The sequence below is a fragment of the Gadus chalcogrammus genome, chromosome 7, assembly GCF_026213295.1.
Source record: "Gadus chalcogrammus isolate NIFS_2021 chromosome 7, NIFS_Gcha_1.0, whole genome shotgun sequence".
Lineage (NCBI taxonomy): Eukaryota > Metazoa > Chordata > Actinopteri > Gadiformes > Gadidae > Gadus > Gadus chalcogrammus.
Genome location: NC_079418.1, coordinates 2,565,592 through 2,577,072, shown reverse-complemented (window position 1 = coordinate 2,577,072; position 11,481 = coordinate 2,565,592). Strand labels below are relative to the sequence as shown.

At 42.8% G+C, this 11,481-nt stretch overlaps 1 long non-coding RNA gene across 1 annotated transcript; it reads right to left on the bottom strand.

The window, feature by feature from the left end:
* Positions 1-4,389: 4,389 nt before the first annotated feature.
* On the bottom strand, positions 4,390-7,783 carry LOC130385721 (uncharacterized). Its single transcript, XR_008896057.1, has 3 exons — positions 6,430-7,783; positions 5,002-5,499; positions 4,390-4,907 (listed from the first exon to the last, which is right to left on the bottom strand). It is a non-coding gene; the product is annotated as an uncharacterized LOC130385721 (long non-coding RNA).
* Between the last annotated feature and the right edge of the window lie 3,698 nt (positions 7,784-11,481).

The following is an 11,481-nucleotide window of genomic DNA, read 5'->3' as shown; positions in this document are numbered from 1 at the left end:
ATTTGCACGATAACACCACAAAATGAAGTTGTTGTATGTCTCCACCTGTCGTCTTCTCCCATGCGAATTATCCTGTAGAAAAGAAATAATGATGGCTGAAAAGAAGACGGAGCGCACGATCATTAAGTTATTGATTTTTCTCTGGTCAAAGCGTATACCTACTTGACTCAGTTAAAATGCAGGGGCACATTAATTGAAGTTTGATTTTCTTTTGTAGAACAATGTAGAGCAATGTTAAAGGACAAATTAATAAACAACAATCGTTCCATGTAGTAAAAGAACAACCTCAAATGATCATTTATATTTATAGCGTATTCCAAAACGTATTTATTTACTTTACTAAAATATATATATTTAATTTTTAATTGTTTTAAAAAAATTAAATCTTTTTATTATTATTATATTCTCCACAGGAATCATTTGAAGACCGCTCCATCTAGCTCCCTCCACAGCCAGACACAGCAACGATCCTCCAGCTCCATTCAGGCCGTGAAGGTGGACAGCTTTCTCTGAGCTGCTTTGGCGGTTTGCTGTTTGCTCAGCCTCCTGTTCCTCTCACGGATTTCCCCCCCGAGCCTGCACATCCCAATTTTTTTTATTGCTATTGTCTCCAATAGAATTGCATGCTCAGGGTGTGAGCTGAAGAGGCTTTTGAACACCCCCAGACTGCCCAGAGCCCTCTCCATTTTTTTGGGGATCTGGGTGAGAGGCCAGAAAGCGTTGATGTTCCGTCCAAATTCCCCCTCCAAAAGCTGGATGGCAGCGGAAAAACCCTTCCGAAGGCCTCATTAGGTTTGCCGTTGCCGTGTATTTTTTTGCCTCCAGGAAGGGGTGGTCCTCACTTGTGGCGTAGCTGTGGTCCTGATGTCTGGCACCCAACAACAGCACCTCACAGTGTGGACAGGCCTGAACAATTTCCTCCTTTTGTAGGACCCGGACAAGCCAGCCAGCAACGTAGAACAGGCCCTCCTCCTGGATGCAATCGCCAACAGTCTACAAGTAAGAGAATATACAGTGTTACATTAATATGAGCATGATCATATGTGAATATCTTTCATGTGATTTATGACTGTAGCGGTGTGTCAATGCAGTATTTTGTCTTGTTGAGTCGACCTGATCTTCCACAATGTCCGATACCATTGGTTCTTCATCCTCAATCTCTGTTGTCAGGGTGGTAGGGAGGGCCATTGAGGTCATTGAAGCTGTTGAGGTGGAGGGGATTGCGTCCTCTGACATACTGGCTAGGAGGGTTGTCCCGTCATCCAGCTCGCAGTTTGATGCAGTCGATGCAGAAAGAGCAGGTAAAATGTTGGCTACACTCAAACCCCTGAGTGCAGCGGTGAATTCCCTCGCACTGGGATTGTATTTGTGGCCCCCTTTGCCCCGAATCAAGGAGAATAGGTTCTTAAAAAATAAAAAAGCAGGTGGTCAAAATCCTAGTTTTCAAAAGGTAACTTTTTTATTTGCAAAGTAATTGTGTGTTGACCTACCTCAATGCAGTCCTGGTTCAATTTTGAGGTACACAGATACTTCATTCCTGTATCTGTGCACCTCTAGTAAGTGGGACAAGAAGGACACTTTTTATGGAGAGGCACATTCCGTGCTGGGAAGGTGGTGGCTTACGCTGAGATCTGGGGGGGGGGGGGGGGGGGGGGGGGGGGGTTGTTAGTTTGTTCCTTAGCCTAGATGTTGATTTGGTGCAGTTAGATTGTTTGTCTTTTCTTATTGACTGACCTGAACTGCTAGCTTGCCACCCAGCTGATGCATTCCCTCAGGAAGTTCTCCTTCTCCTGGTTTCCTGAGCCTAGGGGTCGTCGCCAGGGGTTAGAATCCTTGACTGATCTGCAAGTAGTATAGTTGTAGTAGTCGTAGTTAGTGGGGTCAAGGTAGGTAGGTCGTAGTTAATAGGGTGTAGTTAGTAAGTTGTATGTTTGTAAAGTTAATGTGCTATTTTTTTTTACATAATTACCTGGAATTTAGCACATCAAAAAGGTGATTTAATTTGGCTACACAGTCAGCTGTATCTTTTGCCTCTGCTGGCAGTCTCCGCAATGTTACCATCGCAGAAATGCCTGGATCACAACAGATACGACCATTGAATAGGTGGTCAGTGTCACATTACAATCTGCTGTTAGTAATTGAAGAAAAGTTTTTGAGAAGATGAAAAAATTTACCAGCAGAGACAGTGTGGCTGAACACCTGTGCAGCCAAACTGACACGCATCTTGGAAAATGCTGGCAGCAGAATGTGCTTATCAGTAAGCTTCGGGGCCATCCGAATAGTGTGGAGCTTGTCCAGCTCATAGAATTGGCTGATGTGCTTCCAAAGAACCTTTTTTTCCTTGTGTCTAAGGATGTAAATACATACATATGTGAATCATTGTGATATCTTGTATGTTCAGTATGAGTCCTTGTGATTGTGATTGCTTTGTTTATTGTGCTTACCTGTAGGGCATGTTTGAACAGGTTGTTCCTGATTGATTTCAGAAGGTGAGGGACATCAAAAATCACAGGAACCCTCTGAACCTCCACCAGGATACAGTGGGACTCCTCACCTCCCAGAGGGTCCAGGCTAGCCCCAAGGTTCCGCACAGCCTTCACATTAGGGCTTCCCTGGTCACATATTACTGCCTGCACCTTTGAAATTGGTTAATACATTGTTGTCAATACAAGGTTGGGGTTAATGTTCATTTGTTCATTGTTAATGCTGCTATTAAAAAAATAAAAAATAATAAAACTCTTCGCACTACATACTGTCAGCCCTATATGATGTAGGTGGCGAATGGCATCCTTAATGACGGTAGCAATATCATCTGCTGGCATTGAAGATGGGGAAAAGAAGTAACCAACCGTCTGTTGAAAGACATGCTTTAGGTAAATGTGTTTGAATATACACAGCAATATCATAACAAATGTTTTTCTAAGGTATGGCTTGCCTGCTTCCATTTCCCCATAATGCCCCTAGCCATGACGACCATCGCTTGTTTTGCTGCAGCCCCAGATGCAGATACACCATAAATGGCATTGTTCTTGCGATCATAATCAAATTGTTTTTTGATTGACATCTCGTCCAGGACGAGCGTACACATCCTCTCCACAGGGGTCATGGTGGCGGCGATGACTCCCATTTGGGAGATGATTCCCTGTAGGAAGCCAGGCTGTCAGGAAATAAAAGGTTAATAATCAGATTTTGTTCAATCTTAAAATTGTGAAACTGGTCGAAGTTGAGTAGTCTTATTTAATAAATTCGAATTTACATAGAAATATCCCACACGTGCGCTAATGTAACGCCGAAGTGTCCTTCCAGAAGGAAGCGAGAATATGGCCTTCATTTGACGGTAGGCCTTTGGGCTGCTGTGTAACAGCTGCAGCCCTAGATCCTTCATGTGTCTGTTGAACCTTCTCCCTCTGTCCTTTTTCCCTGCCTCTGACAGTTGTGCCTTAATGAAGTTCCGGCAGCCCTCAGGACACCTCTGGAGCATCTCCTCCATAATTTCATGGGGACTACGAAAGAACAAGGTGGTGTTAAAATTAGGGGTGTGCCAAATAATCGTCATGACGATGCATCGCGATTCTAATTTTCACGATCTACTGCATCGATTGTTGACGCCAAGAATCGATTATTAATTTAAAAAAATGAATAATTAAAAAAAATATATATTTTTTTTTTATATAGTTTTATAAAGCCTATTCACTTTTTGTGGCATCAGTTTGTCCTCTTATGTTTATGAAATGATATTGTTGTTATAATGGCAGCTACTTCCAAAAGGGGAAATGTTTGAATGTTTTCATTTCATTGGTTTAAAGGACCACTGAGGCCATGTAAACGGCACTGATTATCCTTATTTTGTTATTTTAAGTTTTATAGATCCTTAGCACTTCTTGTCAGTGTATCCAGTAATAGTTGTTTCAATAAATACAGCTATGTATGAATTGAGTTGCTTTGAGTTATCAATTGAACACACTATCCAGATCATACACAGCCAGTCAGCCACTGGTAATGGCTTAATTTTTTTTTAACAATGTTCAGTGAAAATTCGCAATGCATCGCAATAATTCAAGTATCGCGATGCATCGTGATAGAATCGTATCGTGGCATGTGAATCGTGATACGAATCGAATCGTGACTTCTTTGGCAATACCCACCCCTAGTTAAAATGCAATATGCATTCCCTTAAATCAAGTGTTGATAATTTTAAAGGCATATTTTGTTTTTGTCTTTCATTGACATTACTTGGATTTTTTTGGCATGGCAGCTGGCTTCCTTTTCCTGCCTGCATCTTAGCCTTTGCAGCCTTGCAAGGCGTGCCTGTAGTTGTTTTATTCCCTGAAATAACCAAAAAGGCATCCTTTATGTGTGTCTGCTACATAATAATGCTACAGTCAGAATTTTGAAATTGAAGAAGCTCAGAACATCACCTGGTCCTTCTTTTGGAGACTGCTGTGCAGAATTGTCACCTGAGCCTCAGCCTGTTCTTTGGTGCCTCCATTTGACTCTACTGTCCCTTCTGCGCTCTCCTCTGTCCTTTCCTCCATTTCAACTGTTGTCTCTAGAGTCTCCTCTGTCCTTTCCGGTATAATTTCTGCTGTCTCCTCTGTGCTTTTCTCTGTCCCTCCCTCTGTGTCTATATACCTGTCTTCTTCCTCAGATTGACTCTGCTTAGCTTTTGAGGATTAATATATCAGTCAATATCAAAGGATCAGTTAAAGTTATTTCATTCAATGTAATGTATGTAAATGTTATTTCAGGGGACTGTCTTAATTATTTGTATGTTGGTCTTGGTCTCAGTTATGTTACCTTCTTTTTTTTTTCCGCCTTTTAAGAGGTGGGGAGGCAAGTGGTGGCGGGTTGTCGCAATCCACCAGTGTGGGGATGGCATCTCTGGTGAGTGCCACCTTTCCATTGTGCTATTCAAAGCACACAGCACAATGTATCAGTAAATCTATTAATTAGTATTATATTTAATTTAAATTCTCATTTCTTTCAATATGCACAACTCACTTTTTTAAGGAAGCATTCCTCAAAATGCAGTTCACAGACAACATAGCCCCCCTGCATTAACTGTCTGAGGTCTGAGGTCACTTCGCCTCATGTTTATGAGCCATTTCTTTCTCCTGAAATAGAAACCTTGATTAGAATCATAATTGTAAGACTGCATCAACTTAGTTTACATCAGTAAACAATTTCCTAGAGAGCAGTGTTCTGTTGTACTCCTCCTCATGCCTCTTCCTTTCTTGATCTCTACAGTTGGCCTTGATGCTGTGACAACGGACAAGTCTTCTTCCTCTTTTATTATATTGTTGTTCCTCTGTCCTTTTTTCCCTGCCTCTGTTCAGTATGTTCAGTGTTGTTAAATCATTTCTCTTTTTTTTAAATTATTTACTATGTTACTGTTCTTATTGTGTTCTTGTTAGTGTGATGTTTGAATAAACTTGCCTGTTGCAATGTTGGTATGTTTGTATAATTACTGTTATACAACTGATACTGTTTCAACATGACCTAGACCAGGGGTACTCAAGTAGAAATGATGAGGGGCCACAAATTTTTTTTTCAGTGACTCAAGGGGCCATTTATTGGGACCGTGTACGTCCGATAACGTATCATAACATAACGTATGTATAACATTTACAACATTTTATAACATAACATTTCCTTTTTATTAAAAACAAAAATATTTCCTAAAATAAAAATATAATTTTAATTTCGGCATATATTAAAAAAAATAACTAAATAAAACCAAACATAACCGTGTTCAAGATAAAAAAACAAAAAGCCTTCAGACAGCCCATTTTTGTGCTTTGTTTAACAAACTATTTCACATTTCTCACATGTCCCCTTTATTGGGAGAATTGGCCTCTGCTTTCTTTGGCCAATGCTTCAAACCTGGGCTGATATGGTGTGATTGCCAGGGAGACACACTGATGCACGTGCTCGTTGGTTAGGCGACTCCGGTACTGATTTTTGATGAAGTTCATTTTTGAGAATGCAGATTCACATCTGTATGTGGATCCAAACATTGTAAGGATGTGCACTGCCATCCTATTCAGCAGGGGGAAATTGGCCGCAGTTACCATTTTTGTCCACAGGGTGATGACGTCACACTGAGTCTTTTTGGGGCAAATTTGGAGCATGCCTTTACGGCTCCGGTCGGTATACGTGTGACTGACTGCTGCTGAGATGGACTGTCTGCCTCGAGTTTGGGAGGGCTGGAGCGGTCTGTGGGCTGGAGTGCTATCTGTTTATCGTTGCAACCCCCAGCCTCGTATTGAGATCGCGGCGCGCGGTTTCAAAATAAGAGCGCCCAGCACGATTTTTATTTTTTTTATTTTTTTAATAATTAAAAAAACTTTTAAAAACAGCTCGAGGGCCATTAATAGACACCCCGCGGGCCACAAAAGGCCCGCGGGCCGCTACTTGAGTATGACTGACCTAGACCATACTTCTCATTTAACAAACATGTGTAGCTTATAATGTGTTGCAGGGCAGAGCAATCATATTCAATGGCTTAAAACAAACCCATCTGTAAAGATCACTGAATGCATAGAAATCAATGACAAGTGGTGTAGATGGTTTTCCCTCTGTGCAAGGTCATTAGCCCAAGGCCTACAAAAAATAAAACTACAGTAATAGCAGATTTTGAAGTTGTTGAATCGTTAACAAACGATTTGTATGGGACAATCGGTTAAGGTAATTGAAGTGCTTGAGTCTCGAGACTTTAGAGAATGTCTAGCGCGCAACTTGAATAAGCCATGTGCGATTTTACCCGGGCTCCAGCGCAACTTTCCCTACCAGGTGCAGCCTCAGGTAGCCTAGGACTATTCATACAGGAGCAAGCAAGAACATTACCTTTTTCTTTCCTTGGGAAACGAAAAGAAGGACAATCCCTTTCCACTGTTGGAGCAGTTTATCATTGCACATTTTCTAAACTATCTTTATTTTCGAAAAAATGGACAATGACAGATGAAATGATATTGAGCGGGACATTGACTGTATAATTTAAGGTGGTCATACCGTACCATGTATATAACACATTGAACATTGAACACGAGAAATGGAAGAAATTCCATCTATACCCATGTACTTTCACCATACATAACTATATAACAAATAAAAGGGCCTGCAGGAAAATATAAATACAGTACGCAAAAATTAACTTTGACGGAAAGTCCTCCTTAAGATAATGTTTCCGATGCGCTTCAGCTTCAGGTGCCGTCAAGAGGGGTCTCTGGTCGTAATCAGTCGCAAGTCCGTCCCTGACCAATCAGCATTCATTAGCAGAATGCTAGCGTATACGGCCAACAACGGCCCAAACTGTAAGAAATCGAAAGGACATAAGTGCTCATTCATTTGACTTTTGAACTATAATCTATATTGAACTTGCGAAATCTACAATAAAATTTGCGATATTTCAACGACAAGCAGGTGAAAGAGACATATTTAGCCGTCTAGCCCCATTGACTCCCATTCATTCTGGACTCGCCCGCGATCACCCCCAGTGGATGTTTACTGGAACTACAACCAAGATCGGTACAATGGGGCGTATAGGGAGTGCCCAGGCTCTTCGTAGACGGGCTCTGGTGAAACTAAAAGTAAGAAGACGACGCTGATTAATGTCTGTCGCGTTTCCAAAATAAAACTAACTAACTATCTGGTTTCGATCAAGGTAGTCTCTGCTATGCAGCTATGAGGTCCAGACCAATTACTGATAAAACATTTATCGGCGCTACATCTGTTAATCGGGGGTTACATCTCATTTTAGTGTGTGCCTGCCCACTGTGCATCTCTCCCCTATATATGATGCGCTGCCGCTGAGAGTCTGTGGGCCCTATTTTAACGGTCTGAAACGCAAGTGGGAAGCGCAAAGCGCAAGTAGCTTTGTGGGCGGTTCTACGGCGCTATCGCTATTTTACAGGCGGATAAATGAGTGTCAAAAGGGTTGGTCTGAAGCAGCCTAATTACCCGTAGGTGTGGTTTGGGCGTAACGTGCAACAAACCAATGAGAGTGCCAGCTCCCATCCCCTTTAAGAGCCATGAGCGCATTTGAATCGGACGAGTTGATATTTTGACAGCGCGTCTGCAGTCTCCGAGAATTTCATACTGCAAATGGCTTAGTTTATTGCCAAATAGCCTAATATGGCATAATTCACACATGGAATATACTGAGTCCTCAAATAAATTTCGGCAAAGAAAACGTATGATAGGCTATAACATATGATATGCGGTAACTGTGGTTCTATTTAATGATATACGCAATACATTATAAACATTGTTTCTTGTCAGTATTGTATGCTATCCTAATATGCATGTGTCCCCGCGGTAATATAGGCCTACATTGCCATTGATTGTATTATGCGTTACGTGTTTAGTTTGCCCAAGTGAAGGAGTTCAAGTACCTCGGGGTCTTGTTCGCGAGTGAGGGAACTATGGAGCGTGAGATTGGCCGGAGAATCGGAGCAGCGGGGGCGGTATTGCGTTCGCTTTACCGTTGTTACGAAAAGAGAGCTGAGCCGCAAGGCAAAGCTCTCGATCTACCGGTCGATCTTCGTTCCTATCCTCACCTATGGTCATGAGGGTTGGGTGATGACCGAAAGGACGAGATAGGGATAGGGTGAGAAGCTCAGCCATCCGTGAGGAACTCGGATTAGAGCCGCTGCTCCTTTACTTAGAAAGGAGTCAGCTGAGGTGGTTCGGGCATCTGGTAAGGATAAGAAATACCATGCAAATTAAATTTAAATGAAGTGAAATTTCGAGGTTGGAAACTGGGCGCCTTACAGAGCACACACGCGCGCCCGCATTCATTCATTATTTTTAACACTCACTCGCGGTAAAACTAGGGTGACCAGATTTGAGTTTGTGAAAAAGAGGACACTTCGTCGCGGGGGGGGGGGGGGGGGGGGGGGGGCGAAAACATGGGTATTTTTTCTTTAGTTTGTCCGTGAACTTACATTTACGTTTAGGCATGGCTGCAGACAGTGGCGATCCTAGGTCCAATTGCGCCCCGGGCAAGATTGTTGGGGGGGGGGGGGGGGGGGGGAGCCTACGTACTTCAGTGGGGGTTTCATTCCGTCTATACACGGCACCTTCTCAACGAGCACATGAGATCGGTCGCCCAATGACAGACTCGCTCTACAGTCAGCTCGCGCAAGAAGGTGGAACGTAAGGGAGATACCATTTCCAGAACTTGGAAGGCCGTAATAACCATAGACATATACAATGGTAATAACTAGTAGGTTATGTGAAAGACCCAGAAACACAAATATGCGACGAGGCAAAAAAAAAAAAAAAGATAATAATAACAATAATATATATTTTTTTTTTTTTTTGCGACGAGGCAAAATACCGGACGTTTTTGGAATCCCTGCCGGACGCATTTTTTAGGTCTCGAAAAGAGGACATGTCCGGGAAAAAGAGGACGTCTGGTCACCCTAGTAAAACAATGTTTTTCACGATCAAATAGGCCTACTCATCAATCCTAAAAGTTATGGGCATGTAGGCCTACACGATGTCTGTGTCAAGAAAATATGTGTTTGCTGTACGGTGTTTGCAGATGCATTGATTTAAAAGTACAACTTATTACCGCTGCATCAGCTGTTCTTTCCCAAATAATTTACCAAGAATGTGCGGCTAGGTAGATGAGAGAAGCAAAGTGTATGCGCGAGGTGCACAAGCAATCCGTATGCATCGCATGCGCATGTATGCATGCGCCCTTAAAATAGCGTCTGAACAACGCGCCACTGACTTTAAACCAGGTATTTCCTGGTCAGTAGCGCAATGGTATTCAGAGACGGCAAAATACCGTTTGCGCCAGAACACGCCTCCTCCTTCCGCCGAACCGCCCCTTGGGGCGCATGATCAATCCCTAATTTACCGGCGAGTGGCGCTGGTGGGAAAAGAACGCTCTGCGCCAGTTGTAAACTAGCAACGACACATGCGCCAGTGACTAAGTCACTTGCGCCGGATGCAAGATAGGGCCCCAGGTCTTAGATTAAGGACACAAATCATGGAAAGGGTCAAGATGAGACAGAAGACATTGCTCAGAGTCAGACCAGGGTGAATACGGGTGACTGCATTGAAACCAACGAAAATGACTACCCTGATGACACGTTATTTTGTGTTTGCAGGCAGCCAAACAATCCTAGCGAGCCATAATGCCAATGCAGCATCTGCAAAGACTGGTTTCATCCAGGTTGCATTGGCTACCAAAGTGTAGAGGACATTGCTGCCATTTCCCCATGGCACTGTCCTTCCTGCAAGACAGATCCAAAGGCAACATACCCAGAACAAGACGTAAGCATAAAAAGGAGGTTATCCTTTGATGCAGACCCGCCATCCTTTACTCGAGATTTCTATGTTACCCTGACGAGGGAGGAATGGTCTACGATCAAACCAGACGATAGGGAAGCTAGAGTCTTAAAAAAGGGTTGGACTGACCTTATTAGCAATAAAATAGGTAAAGTCAATAAATGTTGTGTCCTTGCATTCAAAGCAAACAAAATAAGATGTTTTCAGAGCAGAAAATCCAATGGGATGTATTGGAAGGCTAAGGCTGTATGTAAGTTCACAGGCTGTGCCACATTTGCACTCTCTATGGCTGACGATCCAAATCTCACTATAGGTGAAGTAAAGGTACATGTCGCAGTCCAGGGAAATGTCGGCGGCCATAGCTGTTATGAACAGCACACACGACACTGTCGACAACCTGAGCGGGAAACACTTAAAGGAAAACTTGGACAATTTTCTCCCATGCTTCTCCACACTAAAACTCTTGCCAGTGCGGATGAAGAGAAACTTGTTGCAGGCAACCACAATGATGTAAAGTCCCTCAAAGTCCTTCAAAAGATATCAAGCGAGAAAAATCTTCAGAATCGCCTGGATAAGGATATTTTCATGGAGTGCTTTGCTATACAGCAAATGCAGGATGAGCGAAATCCCAGCACCAAAATAAAGCACAGCAGTGTGCAGTTTATTGCAATCTGTCCTTTTATTGTGCATTGTTATTCGGAGACCCAGCTAAATATTCTCCAAGATCTACAAAAGAAAAATACCTGTTTTCTGTATTTGGATGCCACTGGCAGTGTCGTTGCCAAACCTCACCAGTCCAGCCAGTCTATATTGTACTATGCCCTTTGTAATCCCTGTTTATCGACAACCAAAACTGTGGTTCCTCTGGCAGACATGCTAACAGCTGACCAAAGTACTCCAATCATACTGCACTGGTTAACTTGCCTGCGTCGCGACTACTACAAGTTGTTTCAGAAACATCTAAAACCACAAAAGGTGGAAACTGATTTCAGTTGGGCAATGATACACGCTGTAGTTCAGGCCTTCAACACCATTAGTGTTCCAGAATATCTAAAGCTTTGCTTTCAGGTATGCCAAGGGCAGCAATCAGTTCAGCTGACAGTCATCCACCTCTGTGCTGCTCACATGCTGAAGCTGATTAGCATGAAGATGTCCAAGGTGCAGTGCAAAAAGGAGACA